This window comes from Bombyx mandarina, chromosome 01, assembly GCF_030267445.1.
Source record: "Bombyx mandarina strain Sakado chromosome 01, ASM3026744v2".
Taxonomy (NCBI): Eukaryota; Metazoa; Arthropoda; class Insecta; order Lepidoptera; family Bombycidae; genus Bombyx; species Bombyx mandarina.
Genome location: NC_143208.1, coordinates 12,561,940 through 12,581,715, shown reverse-complemented (window position 1 = coordinate 12,581,715; position 19,776 = coordinate 12,561,940). Strand labels below are relative to the sequence as shown.

The window sequence follows — 19,776 nt, the reverse complement described above, 5'->3', positions numbered from 1 at the left end:
GGTATAAAAGATTTAAACGTGTTTCTAACTCGAAATGACCCCGTAACAGGTTTCCATTATCTAGTAGAACCACAACTGACAAACTTTAGCCAACTTACTGTCGGCTTCTCCAATATTTCCATACAAATGTGTTGAACTGGACCGGTCTTTGTTTATCGATTCTTCATTCCAACATTCGAATCAAGATTCAAATTTCTTCGTTTCGTTTGGTCAACATTATATATCCAGTTACGTACCAATGTTCGTTTCGCAGTGATTAAAAGAACTGAATGAAAGTTTAACATGTCACTTACTTGTAGTTCTTCTCCAGAACACATTTAAATTTTCTATTAAGAGTAGTATTGATATAAATTAAAAAGCCATTGTCAAGTAATTTCAGTTTAGTTAGTCGATAATAAATCGATATAAAATAGAGAAATTAATTATTAGCTTTCGTTAGTCTCACAGAAACTATAAAATAGCTCGCTTGATTTGAATTTGAAAACATAAAATGAAAATTAAAAAAGATTGTATGAGAATTTTAACTTCAAGTTATTTTCAATAGATGGCGTTAAATGCGTACTGATTGATCGACTCAATTGTTTTTCCTAAAAATATTAAACAGCTATATTATTGATCAGTCGCGGTACGAAGGTCATCGGGTCCTCTAGTTATTATTAGCATAAATTTAGGTTTCCTTGAGTTGATCTATCTAAGAATGTTCGATGTAAAAATATATATAAATTTATTTCTGACCTTTTTGGTTTCGTTTTATTGATACTTTCAAAAAAGAGCTCACTCAGTAATGGACAAGCTGTAAATTTCCATTGATAAATGTCAAATGAAAAGGTAAAAGGTAATTTGTTAAAACGGGATATGTTGAACAACTCCTGATGCAAGGGACACTGGACGGGACTGGATCTAGCGAGATGTACATAATGGTGGACAGATCCAGTGATATCAGTAGGGATGTCCCGTTTGAGTGTACCTTTAACCTTCAAGGGGAACGGGTGATGTTTTGACCGAGCTCTGGAACAGCAAAGGGTTCATATACCACAATACGTATGTCGTGTAGGGCTAGCACAGTCAGTTTTCGCAACCGATCGAACGGTAGATCATCAATTTGCGAAGCAAGATATGACTTGGTCTAAGAGTTAAATTCGAATATCAAGGATAACAATAAGTATTCTTAGCTACGTTTCCTTAGATAGTAAGAAATTACTAATAGTATTACGGACGCATGGTGGTAAAGCACTAGCAGTTACATATTTTGTGGTCTAGAAATACAAAACCACAGCAAAAGTACTGTTAACAACCTCATTCTAGATTTTTCTACGCTAACACGTTGTTTACGTTCCAAACAGATTCTGATATTATTAATATTACTAGCATCACAGTTAGACAAATTTCAAATGATTTACTAATGTCGTTGAAAGCTATCGCAGGCGGGGATACCAGCTATTGTCTGAGTTGTGAGTCAGAGGCGGCGCATGCACAGCTATTTCTGTGTGCCCTGCGTAGGCAGTACTCACCTATCTCAAACACAGACTCTGCAGAGACACGGATGGTACCCACATTGTTGCGGCAATTGGCCGAAATATAACATTTTTCGGATATTTTAATTTTGATTCCGGTGTCTACTTTAATTTATATTTTCATTTATATTTTTATCTTTCAATTTTGAAATTTAAGATTCGATTTACCTACTTATTGTTAGAACAGTTTGACCATAAAAATCTTATTTATTCCAATGAAAGTACTTAAGTTCAGTTTAAATGAGATAAAAACGAATCTGTATAAAAATTACCACTTTATTTTCTTATATTAATGAAGTGCCCAATTGTCTTAGTTGCTACTAATGTGGCCAACAGGAGAGGTTAGTCACCTGTGCACTTTTGATTTCATACGGATCTGATTGCACCGGCATCTGTTGAATTTCCCATCCGTTAGAAGCTACAATCGCGTGGTGATGTTTTTATTTGGCGCGTACTTACTCAAGCGTCATCGGAGAGTAAAAAATCTAGCTCATTGAAAGTTTCAGAAAAAAAAAGCTGACGTTACGAAACTTTATAGCTGAAATATATTGACGTAGGCAATTTTTTTTATTTCTTATTTGATGTTAAATGTTGACAATTGCTATTGGTTTGAAATTCTTGAAATTTAAATAAACAATTCTGTAACTAACTAGATGCAATTTGATTTGATAGTGGTCACGTTTAATTATAGTCATGATGAGCGTCGGTACCAGTAACTGTACGCGTGGCTGTTGACACGTACCTACATTGGATCCGTCGGCTTCGTTGTAAAATCGTCGAATATATTCTATTCTGTAACAGGCTAACAGCTATCCGTTTGGCTTGGTACACTACGTTTAGTTTAATAGAAGCGACGACATGTCCAATTTTGTCCACGTCCTTGTCCGATTTCAATTGTTAGGATTGTTTGAGGCAAATGCTTGGAGTCTGCTGTCTAACAGCTCTAAATAAGCAGAGCCGTGAGAGTGTCTTATTTTAACTAAAAACGTAAGATTCTGTTTAATTTACACAGTTTAGATAAAAATTACTGAGTTGCTCGTTTATTGCATGAACGATATTGTTGCTACAAAGTATTCGCGATGAAAGAGGCATCTTGATCTATTTTTGACATACTCGTAGTCCAAGAAGTAGCTATCGGTACTGCATGTTTATGTGAAGGATAGGTTGAGTCAGAAGGTCTCGTTGCGGTAAAGTGAGAGTGGCACAGCAGCAGCACGGCATCGCGTTGAGGGCGAGCGCGGTCGATGAGCTCGATGCAGAGGGCAGCACGGTTTCGCTGCGGGGGGCTCCTCTATTCCCCCGCATCCTTTTCATCGCCCCGTCTGCTTGCGCACTCTGTAGAATCGCGCCGCGCGTTCACTAATGCGTCATGCCGCCTTCGAAGCTGACGCGCCGCTTTTTACTGCGGCGCAATACTTCGCGCGCGCCATGTGAACTTCTGTGTTGACTTAAAAACCAAACGCACACTTAATTGTCTTTCGCAAAGCGACTTCCTGGAAACTTTGATTAACATTCAGTATGAGTAAAGTGACTGGTGCGTTCAACAAGAGGCTGGAGACACTGCATCAAGGTGAAAACACGTGCTCGCGTCTTGTCCCGAAACAGTAAGTTTGATATGGTTTATTTTAGAGTGTGACTGGATTAGTGACGTAGAGCAGCCGGTGAGCCTGTACTGTGCGTGTTATTTTAGCAGCGCGCGGCGGCGGCCCACGGCGCCGACCGCCCGGAATGCGGCCTCCGCCCCGCCGAGCAGTGTCGGCGCCGAGCGCGCCGCTCGTAGCGTAATAAATAAAGGCGGGGCGCGGTTGCGTGCGCGCGCACCCTCCCGCGCCCTCCGCGCCCTCAGGTCATTGACTCGCGCCTGTCCACCAACGACACGACGACGACGATGCCAAAGACAACATTTATTATTCTTAAGAAAGTATGGCACCGCCAAAACGAATATCGACTCTGGCATGCCGTTATACCAATGTCAATGTCGTTTATTAGGCACATTGGACATGTAAGCTAACACACGTAAACGCACTGGGTTACTTGTCGCATTGGAGCGGATGTTGACCCCGACTGTGCACCTGGCCTCGTGGCTTCCATACCCTTCACATTGCAACATTACGCATAGCGCAAAGGGCAGATTTGTTAATAGATACCTAATCGTTTTGTTTCCTGTGGACGGACCGGAGAAGCTGTTTAAATTTATGTCTTACGTTACCAAGAGTATAAAAACACATTGTTATGCTTACTATAATTATAACCGTATTACAATATTTTTATTACATCTTATCACACCCTAGATTTTAGTTAACAAACGAGTGATATAGTGCTTATTGAAAATTAAAATTTACAAGTGGACAAACATCTTCAGCGACAAACATAATTTCGCGCGCTTTTGTTGTAAACGAATTTGAATTTCAACCGACAACGACGCGGTCTCATCCTATGCGCGCTCTTTAAGAAAAATAGACTTCAGTTTATAAGTACCTATCATAACTTTTTCGGTAAGGTCTTGTATCAAATCAACTAAAATTAATAAAACTTGGGTGTTTGTATTTCAAATTCCGTTATTTTATTATCTTTCAAACAATGTTTCATGAACCTAAAAATAAATCGTAAACTTCCCGGTTGAATGGCGTCGTTGGAGCTGAGGGCGGGGAGTGGCAGGCAGCCATTGCCCTCGCTCGGTTTGTTTACAAGTATACCCTGTATGATCAGAGCGATTCTATTTGCACCCTATGTAAATGCACTTAAAGAGCACAATGGCGCTAACACACCAACTTCGCGCGACCCTTGCGCCCGCGCCATCTGCTCGCGCACGATGAAAATAAACTGCCATCGACAGACACACCATAAAAAAGAGAGTAGACTCGGTCGCCAGGTGCAAGTCGACCATCGTATGCATCGAAGGTGTGCCTAGCGTAAGGTCAGTTATAACCACGAATAAAAGCGGACGAAGACCTCGCGATATCGTGCCAATGACCAGTTTGCCTTGCGGGCCTCCAACTCTTATTAGATCGACTACTGGAGCCACGTGTTATTCTGGAAATTAAACAGTTGACGTATCTGTAACTAACGCCACATTATTGTTACACAAAAATTGATCCAAATAAGTATATGTAAAAAGAAACAAAGCTCGTAATGTTAGTTTGGTATTATAGTTGGGTGGATTAAACAAACTGTTTAGATATTCGTACTCAACTTTATCGTCCGATAAATGCTTGAAGTTATGGTAGTCGTGAAAAAGTCACGTTAGAATGATATGGTGGAGAATATTCGGGAACTGTTGTAGACTTTCAACAAGTGGTCGGTTACGATGCGTGCGCATCGGATAACGGAGTTACAAATTAATGTTTTAGTGCCGTAGGTGGGCAGATGAACTCGAATCGAGTTATGTGGTTACCGGGACCTACAGAATATTTTTATTTTTTTCTACCTAAGCTGATGGTCTTGAGAGACCATATTTGCGTCATCGGGCGAATAGGTTGAGGCTCAAACCTTACGTTGTTGTTATATCAAAAATGAGTGAATGACTGGATTTCAATTGCATTGGAATAACGGATACCCTAACGTTCAAATTTGAACGCATTCTTGATTTGGGGCAGATATAGGCGGAACACCCAACAAACAACCTATTCCACTTACATATAGACACTACTTTTGATTTGTAAATCTACTATTTGGAAGCATTCCCCAAGTACTCTGGGTGAATGCTTTAATAGCTTAATAAGTAATTTTACTCTGTTGACACACTAAAGTGCTTTATGGGTGTGCTTTATTTACACTCACGCCCTACCTCTTACTTCTAATAAACCTTATGTGCTTTCTCTGAAGCAACATTATGTAAGGATTTTAAGATTCTATTTGTTTTGTATTGGTTACCATTGTTTTGTTGCAGATGTTCACGACAAGGTGACATTATGGCTTAAGGAGGTTCTATTATCAACAATGCATAGAGCTTCCGCGCAATAACATTATCTACTATTATAACACAGACATTGTTTTCTGGATTAAAAATGAGTATTTAGTCTTCCAATATACATGTACATATATGTACTTTTCTCAACATTGTATTAAATGCCATCACTGGTCGTCTGCTCATTCGATGGAGCTGACAACTTTTACAGTTGTTGGCACTTTAGCGTAGGGCTCCGTCACATTACTGGCAAACTAGTAAAAAATAGGACAAACACGTATTACATACGAGTATTTCGTAATCATAATATTTCGTGAATTACAGTGGCCGGCTTTCTCCGTATTTTGTTAGAGTGCAACTTTTAGTGGCTGTATTGTCAGTTCATCTAGTTTAAGAAACACTTATTTATCAGTCAGTTTACCGATATTTAACACCTAAGATCTAATCGTTAGTCCGTGATCGTTGGTATGTCTCAGTGCTCACGATAAATGGAGTGAGACGCAACATAGCAAGTACTCTCACGCAGAGAGCGGTATGCGAAGAAAGTTCATCACTTCGCTAATTGCTTACGTTTAGCTATTTGAAAAAAAAAAACACAATCGCAAAAATACTTTACAGTTCCAAGAACATAACTGTGATTATCCTTTTACGAGTTAATAGTATCGATCGCTCTTCGTGTTAAATAATGCTCCAGAATGATCGAAACGAAACGGCTATGACAAATATTATAGGCGCGTAGGTACCACAGAGAACGAAATGTGGATTAAACAACGAATAATGTAGGTACTACGAAAAAAAAAAAACGTAATTCTGTTCATCTGTTTTTGTAATTTTTGTATATCACGGTCAATGTACGACGCGTCGACGTGCTATAGAGTTTCCCAAAGTTATACGATGAGTTAGTTTAACACCCCAATTTGTAATACGGCTAAGAGGAATGGTGTGGTTGTACAGCTATTGATATAATATTTAATCGTCTGCCAGAACAAACTCCGATTGTAATAAAACACAGTAAGCCGTATTTTTGACTATTTTTTCTAGTTCAAACAGAGATTTTTATTGTTCAACCGAAAGAAATTGTTTCCGTACAAAGTTCGAATTAGTACCAATTATCAGTGCGTCGACCGTAAAGTAGATACATGTAGCTGGGAGCAGCTAAGGATATGACGTCACCGGCCTGTTTATTATCATCCTACACAAGACATGCTGTACTGTTAGTTGATGTGAATGTTAACTGAAAAATATTTTCATTATAATATTTAGTTCTGAAATCTGCGGTGTATTTAATATAAATTACACCGTGAAGATAGAACAAGTAGCTTCGGCCCGGCTTCATTGCACTGTACAAGCGGAGAATTCATTGTTGGTTACGTGACTTGGAATCCGATGTTCTTATTTAAAAGAACAACTTTGCATGCGTTACCCGTCATCCGGTCGATCATCGCTTCTAATTTGCAGCCGCTTAGCTCGAGGACGACCTCTTCGAAATTCAGATTATTAAACGAGTTCATAGAATCGTGAATGTAATTAATTACATTGTCGCCAAATTATGTTATTTCATTATTTTTTTAAAATAGCAAATTAAATTTTTTTTCATTATAATTTAATCTTTTTAGTCAATGAGAACCATCAGTTCAGCAAACCGGTATTTCGAATAAAAAGAATAGATTCCGGGTTCTGATAGACTTAGTAGAGCGACGCCGCACGCGTTTTGTATTAACATTGCTAATTAATCGATTCTACTTTAATAAAGGAATGATAGCATTGTCTTAGTAATTTGCTAATATTGTGTGTGTTTCATAGTTCTAATGTAATATTTTTCCAAACGTCACGTTTGCATTATTTGAAGTCCACGAATGTCCCGTATTATACCTAACAGAGACCTCTTCGTAATTAATGAATTAATTGCGTCAATTAGGTTAATCTGTGGAAGGTAACTACGTCCGGTTAAAGCTAATTTCAAAAATAACCGCCTTTAAATAAAACGAGATCGTGTCGGGAAATTCAGTGGTTCCAAAGGACTTACAAAAAAACAAACCTTCATGGTATGAACTGTATAGTGAGCAACGAAACAGGAATTTAATGTTCGGCGAAAATGTCTCAACATAAATTAACTTCAAAATCCACATAAAAACGGTCCCTTTTTGAAATATCTTGTTAAAATCAGTTCGAACCGACAATGAGCAGGTAGCTGGAGTTCGCCTATTCAACAGAAGTCACCCCTAGTTGCTCACAAAAAACGAGTTGGAAATTGTGCAATGCATTCCTTCTTTGTGAAGCTCCCACGAAGTGTTGAGGCGTAGTCAATGATTTAATCGTCTTGTATAATATTCTTGTATTTGTGTAAACTTTCCCATAATCTTTATTTTGTACTTGTATGTTGAGAAAACAACATTTCACATCCAGGTTTGTGTTGTCGATTTAAAGATTCAAGTATTGTTATGAAACTGAATAAATATAAATTCATAAGTGTTTTGTTGTTCACAGATGGAGATATGACGGATCAAGTCTTCGTATTGAAAGTTCAGAGAAGCTAAACTAGGAATGGCATATCTGGAATAATGCATATCGTAAGTAAAATCAACTCTTAAAATAAAATTCTAAAGGATTTTGTATCGACTGTTCGAAATGCAAATTTAATACACGAAACACATATCGGTGGAATAATTTTTAATTATTGAGTAAAATATATCATAACTGACCTATTATACTTATAACAATACAACAACCGATAAGACAGCACCGGTCTTACTGACGATAATTTCGGGTCGGACTAGCGTTATACGATTTCGTTTAAAATCATAGAACGTGCTGGGAAACAACGGGCATTTTGAAATAAATTTATTGGTAAATGTATTTTAAACCGGCGCGGTGGAATATCTTCAGTCTCTTTATAATTTTGGGAAACTGCCAATATGGTCGCAACGTACCGACCGTACAATGTTCATGAAAATATTTTACCGAAACCACGTACATTGAATATAATCAACTGAAACACTATTATTTTACGTATTATGCTGTTATATTGAATAAATTAAATAATTATTTAAGGAGCACTCATTTTACCATCGGCATTGCGGCGGCGCTTTACCGCCAATAATTAATATTGTTTATAAATAAATTATTTGTTGCGTAGAACAGATCAGGTCGTATATCGGCTTTTCATAGAGCCGCTTGTTCTACTTTTATAAACGTAGAACATTTTCATATTATTGTGAAGCAACATAGGAAACCATTAATTTAGGAGCTCAGTTGAAAGTCGACGCGATAACATACATAATATGACGTTATTGAGCGTGCTTAGGTTAGCGATAATGTTGTCATAAAGTACCATAGTACGTTGGTTATCAGTTCCGTGACGTGAGTACATGTTTGTGTGATTGTTTTCGAGGCATTCAATGTTAATATCGTATTTATCACAATGCCCTTGTTCATCGTTCTTATACAGTCAAGATTACTGCGAGGGTCATTGAACTGTTTGCCAGATATAATTGTCAATTTTTATTAGAGTCATAAGTGAGTAAGTATGTAACACGTTTTATTGCTATCGATAGAGTTTGTAATTAAACCAATGGGGATTTTTTCGTTCGTATGATATCAAATTTTATTCGCACACAGCCTTCTGGCGCCAAATTAGGATTCTCTGTACTATAAGAACCACAGACCGATATATAAAAACGCTAAAAGCGTTTACCCCACTTCACTAGTTTCTTGTTTGTTTCCTAACTATTCCTTATTGATAGTATCAAAGAATTTGTATGGATTACAAATATTAGGTCCTTGTCATCGTAATTTGAAACAGTATTGAAATTAATAAGAGTTGGTTTTGCTGTATTATATCCAAAAGGAAAGGCTGCATTACCAACATACTAAATGAACACACATATGTATGTATGCGTGTGTCGTGTAATTGGAATGAGAAAGGCTGTGTTCGAATATACCTTTCCTTTCTGGTGGTTTTAAATTCAGAAATGCAAAATGCAGTGCAATTGAAGTTGACGACAGGTAAATCGTAATTACCCGAATCAGGTCGTTATACTACACACGGTATTTCAAAGAAGCAATGTGTTGTAAATTATTTAAAATTTCATTGAAGAGATTTTCTATCGAAGAACTTGGTTCGTTTCAAGATTACTAAAAATTCGTTCGAAAGAGTCTTCTTATTTAACTTACGTTGCTCTTAATAGACTATCGACAGAGCCTGGATGCCGCCACTGACTTACAGAAGTGAAGGTGGGGTCTTTGAACCGGAACGCATGATTGCTCCGCTGGGAGAATAGGAATTAGAGTGAGGGTAGAACAACAAGTGGGGATACTTTTTATTATTATTATTATTATTGCTTAGATGCGTGGATGAGCTCAGCCCACCTGGCGTTAAGTGGTTACTGGAGCCCATAGACATCTACAACGTAAATGCGCCACCCACCTTGAGATATAAGTTCTAAGATCTCAGTATAGTTACAACGGCTGCCCTACCCTTCAGACCGAAAGGCATTACTGCTTCACGGCAGAAATAGGCAATAGAAATAGGTATTCTATCACAGACTAGCATCTTAGTAGCCGTATTTAGTGAGCACCTGATTCGTTGACAAATAAACTAATAAAGTCCTCGCACTTATTGTTATTAATTACGAATTATGTTTTATCTCATACTAACACTTTGGCTGAGAGAGAGCTGAACTGTTGCTTATAAAAATAATTGTGTTATTCAGAGGTCGGTAGTCGCCGACAAACAAATTAATTAAACTCAAAAATCCAACTAAGGTTCCAACACCGTATGTTAGACTGAATCATTGACGCAAGTGCCAGAGTGTCGGCTGTTCACTTTTAGCGAAAAGTTGCTTACCTTAATTAAATAACACTTGAACCGTCGTTCGTCGAGTGAACAAGTAAATAAAGTAAAACTGTTTTGTTAAATACCCCGCGAACGAAATCGCGAACACATAGTAGAAAAAAAATATATAAATAGGACTACCCACTGAAATGTCGGCGAAAATAAAAGTGTTCAAAGATTGCCAAGACTAGAAATTATCGATCACGTCTAACAGTGTACCCAATCAGTGTTAATTATTGAAAATAAAATTATTCCGATGCTCAATGGTTATTAATTATAATAATATTGATATAGCTATAGTATATATGTTCAGTTTTTAATTTATCTGATTATGGTGGGCAATGTTGAAGGCGGGAAGACGCTAATTGTGGTTTTCATTCAGTTCATGCTTTTCCTTACAGCGGCACCGACGACTACTGTTTACTGTTTACAAGAGCTCTTGAGACGTTCTTCATAGAAAAGATAGTTCAGGTTTATGTCGTGAGGTCGCTCGCTCAATCGCTTCTAAGGAGAACAAAATTAGTGAAACGGAGTTTGATAATTAAATCAATGGTAAAAAATCAAACACAAATGTTCTGGAATTTGATTCTTAATTCAATTTAATTAAATAAGATAGTTAACATTAAAAACGTTTGAAAAGAATAATTAAAGAGTAAATTTTAAATCTCATATGGAATCCTATCCTATTTCAAGAAGTTTTATACATTCTGACTTACCCTAGTAGGTATTTTTTTATTATTTTTTTATTGCTTAGATGGGTGGACGGGCTCACAGCCCACCTGGTGTTAAGTGGTTACTGGAGCCCATAGACATCTACAACGTAAATGCGCCACCCACCTTGAGATATAAGTTCTAAAGTCTCGGTATAGTTACAACTGCTGCCCCACCCTTCAAACCGAAACTCATTACTGCCTCACGGCAGAAATAGGCAGGGTGGTGGTACCTACCCGTGCAGACTCACAAGAGGTCCTACCACCAGGTATTAGTAGTTATAACAGTCTTTACTAGTTAGATAACAGTAATCTACTTAATGAAAACATATTGAAGTAGTAGCCCAAATTATACGTGAAATCGTGACGTAACCCACGTTAAATTGATAAACAGTCTGGCTTTTGTTTTGATAATGACCGATATCAAAGTCAAAGTCACGAAATTCAAATGAATTCGTAAGCGTCATAATATGTAGATACGTGTCCTATTTATCGCTTTAAAACGATTTATTTATGTATTATTCTGTATGTCATTTGTATAGCTGTTGTATGAGTGTACTTGAATTATACATATCAGAAGGTCAGGGTGAATACTTTTGCTTCGGTCATTATCACGATAAAAAGTATGACAACAAATTAACATATTGCGATATGACATAATAAATAAAATGTATAAGCAAGTAATATTTTGTTTGAAACTTTAATATTTATTAAGCTTTCGTAACTAACATTGTTGTTTTATAAAATATATATTCTGATATATAAATTATACATGTTTATATAAATCCATGTATTTTAATGTTCTAATTTGAAGTTTGATGTTAGAACAATAAAATTCGTGACGCCAAGGCTTTATGTAGCGTTTTGTTTTTACTAAAGTACATCCTGAGGCTTAGGTCTTGAGCATTACGTAATTATCAGAAGAACAAAGGTGCAGGTGACGTATCATATTCCCAACACCATAAATGGCCGTGTTATGGCCGGTTTGTTTTAATTTCTCGGTGGTGAATGTACGTATGAATACCAAGCATATTAAAAAAAAAAAACTGTTGTTTGACAATTTTGTACAATTGATTTTTTTTAGTCGCCCTCCGTTTCATTTCGATGGCGGTCCGCATGTGCGCTTACGCTTTTAACACGAAACAACATTCTTTAAAAACAATTTTGCAATTCCTTAAAAAAAAAAAAAAACTATCTGTATTTATATTTTTTAAAACCTTTTAAAGTTAAGTAGTATTTTTAGAGTACGTTTTTAGAGAACTCCGTCCTTCTGATTCACTCTTATTCACTTTGTGCGCTATTTATTAGTAGCAGCAACCAATACACAGGTCACCGTACCGGTCGAATTCGCCGAAGAGTTCGGCGTGAACCTTAACCCATAACAGGCAGCCCTCTTGCTCGCCGGTTCTTCTCAGTAAAATGCGATTCCGATTTGGTGGTACATTCACTCGCGTAGCAGCTGCTCTTGAACTGTTAGAACTTTTCTGGGCCCATTGGGCAGATCGGGAGTCCTCGAGTTAGTTCACCCATCCTCTTACTACTTACTTACTTATACGTAAATTAACCCACAGACACAGCCCACTGAGTTTCTCGCCGGATCTTCTCAGTGGGTCGCGTTTCCGATCCGGTGGTAGATTCTGCGAGGCACGGCTCTTGCTAGGGTTCGTGTTAGTAACGTCGTCAGGTTTGAGAACCGTAAGCTCATCTACTAGTTACGGTTAAACTGAAATAGCCTCTCAAGGCTATCAGCATAGGTAACAAAAAAAAACAACTTATCTACAGTACTTATGTTTATTGTAATAGTTTTGAAATAAACGGACCGAAGTCGAAATCGAAATTAAATAAAAAGTTGTCGATTTGTTTTACATTAGTGCAACCGTCATCGAAAGCAAAGTGACGTTAACCTTCGTCGAGTAATGTAATAGTACGTCAGGCTGTGCGAGTGCAGTCCGTAGAGCAAGAAGGAACTTGAATGGCGCCGGTTGTAAAAGTTGGCGAAAAAACAAGTGGCGTTGAACCGCACCCGCCGCAGCGAATGCACTGCCGTTAGCTTTAGCCGAGGTCAGGTTGTGTATAGACTATGTATTATTGTACAGCTCGCGCTCCCGCGGACTAAATGAACTTATACTAACCGCAGCTGACTTCGAAAGTATCGATATCTTTTGCAGTAGCCAAGTAGTTAGTTGAATTAGTTTCACTAAGTGTATACACTGAATGCGTGATAACAAACTGATAAGATTGATACTATTAAACTTTACACGATAAATTCATTGAATAAACTTTCAGTATTTTTTTTACACATTTATCTCTACTACTTGTTTGCTGGACGAAAATCAAATTAATGGGCTGAGCTTGACTCTGCACATATCGTTTAAAACTGATTTTTCATATTAGTTTTTTGTTTCTGTCCATTAAATGAAATAAGCACGTTAAAATAAAATGTTTCCAAAATTATTTTGAGTAAATCAACAACAAGTGTCAACAAATCGTTGTTCAACACAGAAAGATCAGTGGTAGGTAATTTAATTGCGTTGACCGACTTCTGAACTCGAGCACATATCGTTTAAAACTGATTTTTCATATTAGTTTTTTGTTTCTGTCCATTAAATGAAATAAGCACGTTAAAATAAAATGTTTCCAAAATTATTTTGAGTAAATCAACAACAAGTGTCAACAAATCGTTGTTCAACACAGAAAGATCAGTGGTAGGTAATTTAATTGCGTTGACCGACTTCCGAACTCGACTTTTCGGAACACGAATCGGCTGTTCTGGCGAAATTAGTTCATTGGGACATATAGGACAAATTATATCCGCACCTGGGGGTGGAGAATGTTTAGGTGAAATAAATTTTAAGCTGTAGAACATTAGGACGTAATTGGCGTGAGCAGACAGTTTATTGAGATAGAAGTAAGGCACGCAGTGACGGTCTGGGAAGCGCGCATGCGCCGTATGATTGATTTATAAATACGAAAAGCTTTTCCAATATTGGCAAAATGTAAAGTGTGTTACCAGGTCGCCCACGTGCAGATTTACTTTTCTTCTAACTGTTATCTTAATATTATCTTGGTTTTTATTAAATTTGCAATCACATTGCTCTCACTCTTTTATATGTGCTATGTAAGAAAACAGAAATACGTAGTGAGTTTGAGGGAAAATTACTATTTTTTTTACAAAGAAACCGGCGTCATTTAGGTACTTAAAAGTCTAAAATACCGCGTTAACAAAGCAGTGTTAACAAAGTTAGCGATTAACGAAGCTCATTTACGGTAGGCACTGTAAAACAGACAACTTTCTAAAAGACTACACGTATATAATATAATGGCGCTGTACAGTATATTATTTTTGTATCAGAATGTTTTTTTTTTTTTTTAATTAGAATGACATGATTTTCAAAATTGGTTTTCCAATTGGTTTTGACGAGGCATTTAAGAATGACAACAATATTACGATCAACATGTTCGTCCTTCGTGAAACTGAAGTGCAAGTATAGTTATTTTTTTATTGCTTAGATGGGTGGACGAGCTCACAGCCCACCTGTTGTTAAGTGGTTACTGGAGCCCATGGACATCTACAACGTAAATGCGCCACCCACCTTGTGATATAAGATTACCTTATACCTCAAGTTATATTTATAAATTTAAAACGAACGTAAATATTATTTTATTGCATCTTACGAATTATTATCATTAATAGTGATTAATCGGTATACCTACATAGTGATGTAGGGTATAGTCAGTTCGTATATACTAAGGGTGTTTGCTGATGAAGTTAGTGCTAAAACTTATGATAGTTTTAGCATTAAGGAAGCTTCAGTCTGGCATGATGGTATTCGTTAGCTAGGACCAATTATACTGTTTTGTATAGTAATACTGTACTGTAATACTGTACAAAATAGTATTATTGGTCTTAACTTCGGCTGGAAGAGTTTATGAATGATCTTGTACTCAGAATAGCCTACTGAGTTTCTCGCCGGTTCTTCTAAGTGGGTCGCGTTTCCGATCCGGTGGTAGATTCACCGAAGCACTGCTCTTGCTAGGGCCAGTGTTAGCAGCACTCCGGTTTGAGCCCCGTTAGCTCACCTACACGTTAGGGCGAAGCTGAAATAGCCTCTCAAGGCTATCAGCATATGTAGAAAAAAAAAAGTACTCAGAATCTTTTATGCGTATAAAGAGCGTTTTAAAACGTTCAGACCTTTACCAACATGTAAAAAGTTACGAAATCCTAAATTTAAGTTTTTTGCTCGTCATGTAATATATCTATCACGTTCGTGTGTGTTGTGTATAGCTTAGCCAAAATATGTTCCCCGCACTGTCCGCAATTACGTTTGCTGTAATATTTATTGCGCATATATTTTTTAGAGCAGATTAAATAAACATTAGTAAAATGTTTACAAAACTCAGCGTAAGTACGGCTTTCTGTACGAAAACCGATCAGCATATAAATAAAAAAGTTAAATCAAAACGTATCCTCCTCCTAATCTGTACGTTTTTTTTTGTTTGTTTTGTTTTAGTTTATTCTCGTGTCCTAATGTTATTGTTTCTACAAGTTATTTCTGTAATAGAAGCTACATTAAATTTGTTAGTAAACCGTTATATTTCATACGTGACCTGAAAATGTCTCTCGTTCATTGGTCCATTTAATATTTCTCGACATTTAGCGCTTGTTTCTGTGATACATATTGTATGTATACATACATATTATGTACGTAGCATCGAAAATCTATTTTAGCTACGAATAGTTTGGCGAATTGTTTAGGGCAGAATTCTTAGAAATCCATTTCATATGAAAGCGTTTGAATATAAAATTACTTTTCGTCTTTCGCAGGTGGCACGATAGCATTTTCACAGTCATGGACGAAGCCTGACCAAAAACGGAACCCACGTGGTGGAACCGGTGAGTTCCACTATTATACAACGTATTTGCAGCTTGTTTTAAATTTCTAATTTTAATTATTCATTGTACCGATAAGTAAGCTCTGCGAATTTTTCTAAAAACTTTCGAATTACTTTATTTATGTTTTGTGTTTTGTAATTAAGCTAAGCAAACGCTGCGCAACCTATATGCAATACTAAGCTATGAATACATGTTAACGTTTTTATGCCAGGTAAAAAAGAATTATTCTCTCATTGTTACAGAAATGCGTCCTACAAACCAGAAGAGAGTGCTCTCTTCTCTCTTTCTCTCTCCGCTGCTGTACGTTACACCTAAGGAAAATAACTTGATAGGTAATTATGCTCTGACATTTATTATTATAATTTATGTTACAAAAAATGTGATTAGAGTATTTTGCCCTGCGATGTTTTTGTTTTATTTAACGAAGCGAATGCTGGCTGTATGCTTTTTAAATTTTTTAATAATTTTTTTTGTTAATTTCATGAAGTTTACGGGAAGATTGCAAAATTTGAATTGATTATTACACACACTGCAACATATTATTGTTTCTGAAAAATTAAATATCAAACTGGTCTTGTTTGTTTGATTAGCGGTTTATAAGCAGCAAATCAATTGCCGCGTTAGCCGTATTTTAAGACATCGACAACTCAATGACATTTGACATTACTTTTTCTTTTAATAACAAAATAGAAAGTTAAATAAATTTACTAGCCTAGTACACACTTACAGTTCTTCGTTTTATTTATAAAAAGATTTAAGATATTCGATAGATTTCAATAGATGTGACAAAAATTAATCATTTCACATATCTAAATATATATTAATTTAAATCTATTTTTATTTAATCTTATAATCACATTCGCACCATGCATGCGAATTGACTAATTTTGCATTGAAAAAGAAATGCTAAAAATAGATATAATTCTCACTCAGTTGTAAAAATAAACGGCTAGTTTAAGATCATAGTTTCAGTGGCGAATTAAAATGGCCCTAAAAAAATAAATAAAAAAAACCTGGTTCTTTTCGTTGCAATTTTCCTGGAGATATCATGATGCTAGCGAACATTACTGTTGTAAAAACGATTTCAATAGACATTATGATACATTTTGACAGTCTACTTCTTTGGATGAACGTGAGATTGGCTTGGTGCTTGAAGACCCTTAGCAGGTAGGTCCGATCGGCGATCATGTACGTAAACTAATGTCGCGTTGCGGTTCTGTTACTTTCATTTAAACATTAATTCCATAACGAATAAAACATCATAGTGACATCAGTGTGACAGTGCATTTGCCGCTAATTCAGTGGAGGGAACTAACGTGGCTTTATTTAGTGCAACGGTCGGGGAACCGGGGTAAAATGAAACTTTTGTGAGTAAAAAAAAAGTATAGAAGTGAAACTTCTTTAGAACCGTTAATTTTTTGGTTATTGTAAAATTATCAAGGGGGCTATAATATGAAAGATACTAAAAAGAAGCGATTTCGTTTTTTTTTTGTTCTTCGCCATAGGGTAATATCAACTTACACAAAAATATTTTTTGGTAATAATTAAAAAAGTTCCCCGACCGCTGATTTAGTGCAACACGAAAATTATTTAATATCAGCATTTTAAGACCAGTCGCATATATACAGTTTTATTGTTGCATCGATCACAGAGTTAGATTGAGCTGTGTGCTTCTTTCATGACTAAATCGTCTCGTGCGGGGAGGTGCGCACACAATCGCATTCAGTCGACACGCCATCGCGCCATACTAGTTCTTTCTATTTATCAGTGTTTAGACGAGCACATTGTACATCTCTCGATACATCGAGCCGCGGCGGCCTCTCCGTATTTGCTCGCCCGATTAACCAAAACCCGATCGATGTGTTATTTTGAGATTTTGGTCGAACAATTATCGAGCCAATGAAATGCGCACATCCCCACAGACATCTAATCTTAAAAATAAACATTACTTTGATATAGTACTACATTTATAACTGAATTAAGTCAAAATTTAAGTAGCGCCTGGTTTTTTTTATTTAAATTTCTAAACAGAATATTTAAGTAGCAGATGACGATTTATGATTGATTGGACTGTTGTAATTAAAAATATAAACATGTTAATTCCCTTCATTATGACTTTTTTATATGTTGCATTATATGTTATAGCACACATTGCATTGTTACACATACATCATGGGTACATGGCCGCAATATTTCCAAAAATAGATATTAGTTCATTTTAATATCGCTTACTGTGGCTTTGGTTATGCATATTTTGATCATTGTCATCAAGGCAAGCAATTAGATTAATTAGTTACTTTTATGTCGTCACCCTGTACGGGTTCCGTAGGTAAACGTTAATTAGCACTTAATATTATATTAATATAGTCTTTGTACAATTAAACTGAAATGTTGAATGTGGAAGGTCGAATGGAATTTTCAATACGGCGAATCAAACAATAGAATTCGTTGTGCAACGTATAACGTACCGAGTCAAAACATACACACTACATTGTCGCTAGGTCGAGCGAAAACACTTTCGATTACAAAAAAAAAAAAAAACATCTCTCCATCTCGAACGCAACCAAATCGAAATTATATTATAATATGTTTTATTCAGCAAATGATTGATGTTAAAGGAAGCACAACACTCGTTTTCATTAGAAACACTCAGGAATACTCTTGGAATGTGAACTAAAATTAAAATTACGAAATTAGATAAAGTTAATATTAAAACTACATCGGTTGCATGCAATTGTTTTATTAATATACAAATATTTTTAATTAAATTCGCAGTGTTATCACAAAGTAATCGGCAGAGTTAATGCTGCAATAGAGTAACCAAAAGTTTTAGATGTTAACAAAGTCCCAGAAATTACGAAACAAGAAACCTATTTAGGTAATTTCAATTTAGACGATACGATTCCACGAGAGCTTCAACATTTTACTTAAGGACTGTTAGTGAAATATATTAGTATCTATTGTTATTGTATCTTATTATAGGATAGTATGTATGTATAGTGGGATTTAAACTTATTTGATATCTAATATTTGAATATGTAAAATAATCTATGTTCTATTGATTTCTTCTAATTTCGTGACATATTAAGTTGTTTTTTTTTTAAATATATTATAACGGTATAAAAGAAAACCGAATATCAAACTTGTAACAAAACCCAGAAAACCTCTTTTTTATTACAAATCGCTTAATAAAAATTAATTCTGAGATCAAATTAAATTCAAATGTACTCACTTATAACACGATTGTGAATGCATCTTAATATCACTTAAGATGAACCGTACAAATTTGTTAAAATAACGTTAATAAAGTTTTTAATGTTTAAAAAAAAAGCTTATTGTCAACCAGTCTTTTACTTTCAACACTTTCATATAAAACATAAAAATAATAGACATGCCACGTAAACGCTTAAATACATGAAAGAATAAAACGAAAGTACATCAAAAATACATGAAAGAAAAAAAAAGAAAAGCCCGTTTTTAAGAATACTTACAAAAAAAATTGTTGAACAATAAGACCCCCACATAAAGCCCATTGTAGTTACTGTTTTTGTAAGTACTGCTTATGAAATTGAAAGAGCTGAACTCATTTACGTAAGAATAACTTTTTAACTGCACGGTAAATAACGCAGTGATTGCGTAGGGCCTAATACGTACAACACAATCCGCTCGATCCAGAATTTGTATCGTTTTTTGAACTGCTGTTTTAGTTTCAATAGATGACGATTAAAAACTCGCACTTCGATAAAAAAAACTTCACGAAAATTAAAAACAAAATTATTATAGTCGTTAATTCCTGGCTTGAAGAACTTGTCAAACAATTGCGTCGTCAATTTGTAAAGACAGTTTTTTTCTCTTTTTCTCTTGTAATATTACCGTTACAATAAATATATCGTCTTTTCGCATTAAAAGTGTACAAT

The 19,776-nt window shown here is 35.9% G+C and overlaps 1 long non-coding RNA gene across 3 annotated transcripts in view; it reads left to right on the top strand.

Annotated features, from left to right (window-relative positions):
• Window positions 1-2,854: 2,854 nt before the first annotated feature.
• LOC114245329 (uncharacterized) overlaps window positions 2,855-19,776 on the top strand; it is a 43,828-nt gene continuing 26,906 nt past the window's right edge. The window contains exons 1-5 of one of the 3 annotated variants that reach the window (XR_016323745.1): window positions 2,855-3,118; window positions 7,909-7,991; window positions 15,791-15,859; window positions 16,102-16,191; window positions 16,973-17,026. This is a non-coding gene — a long non-coding RNA (uncharacterized LOC114245329). The remainder of the gene's footprint in view (window positions 3,119-7,908; window positions 7,992-15,790; window positions 15,860-16,101; window positions 16,192-16,972; window positions 17,027-19,776) is intronic. The other 2 variants (XR_003624765.2, XR_003624766.2) reach the window with 2 other exon arrangements.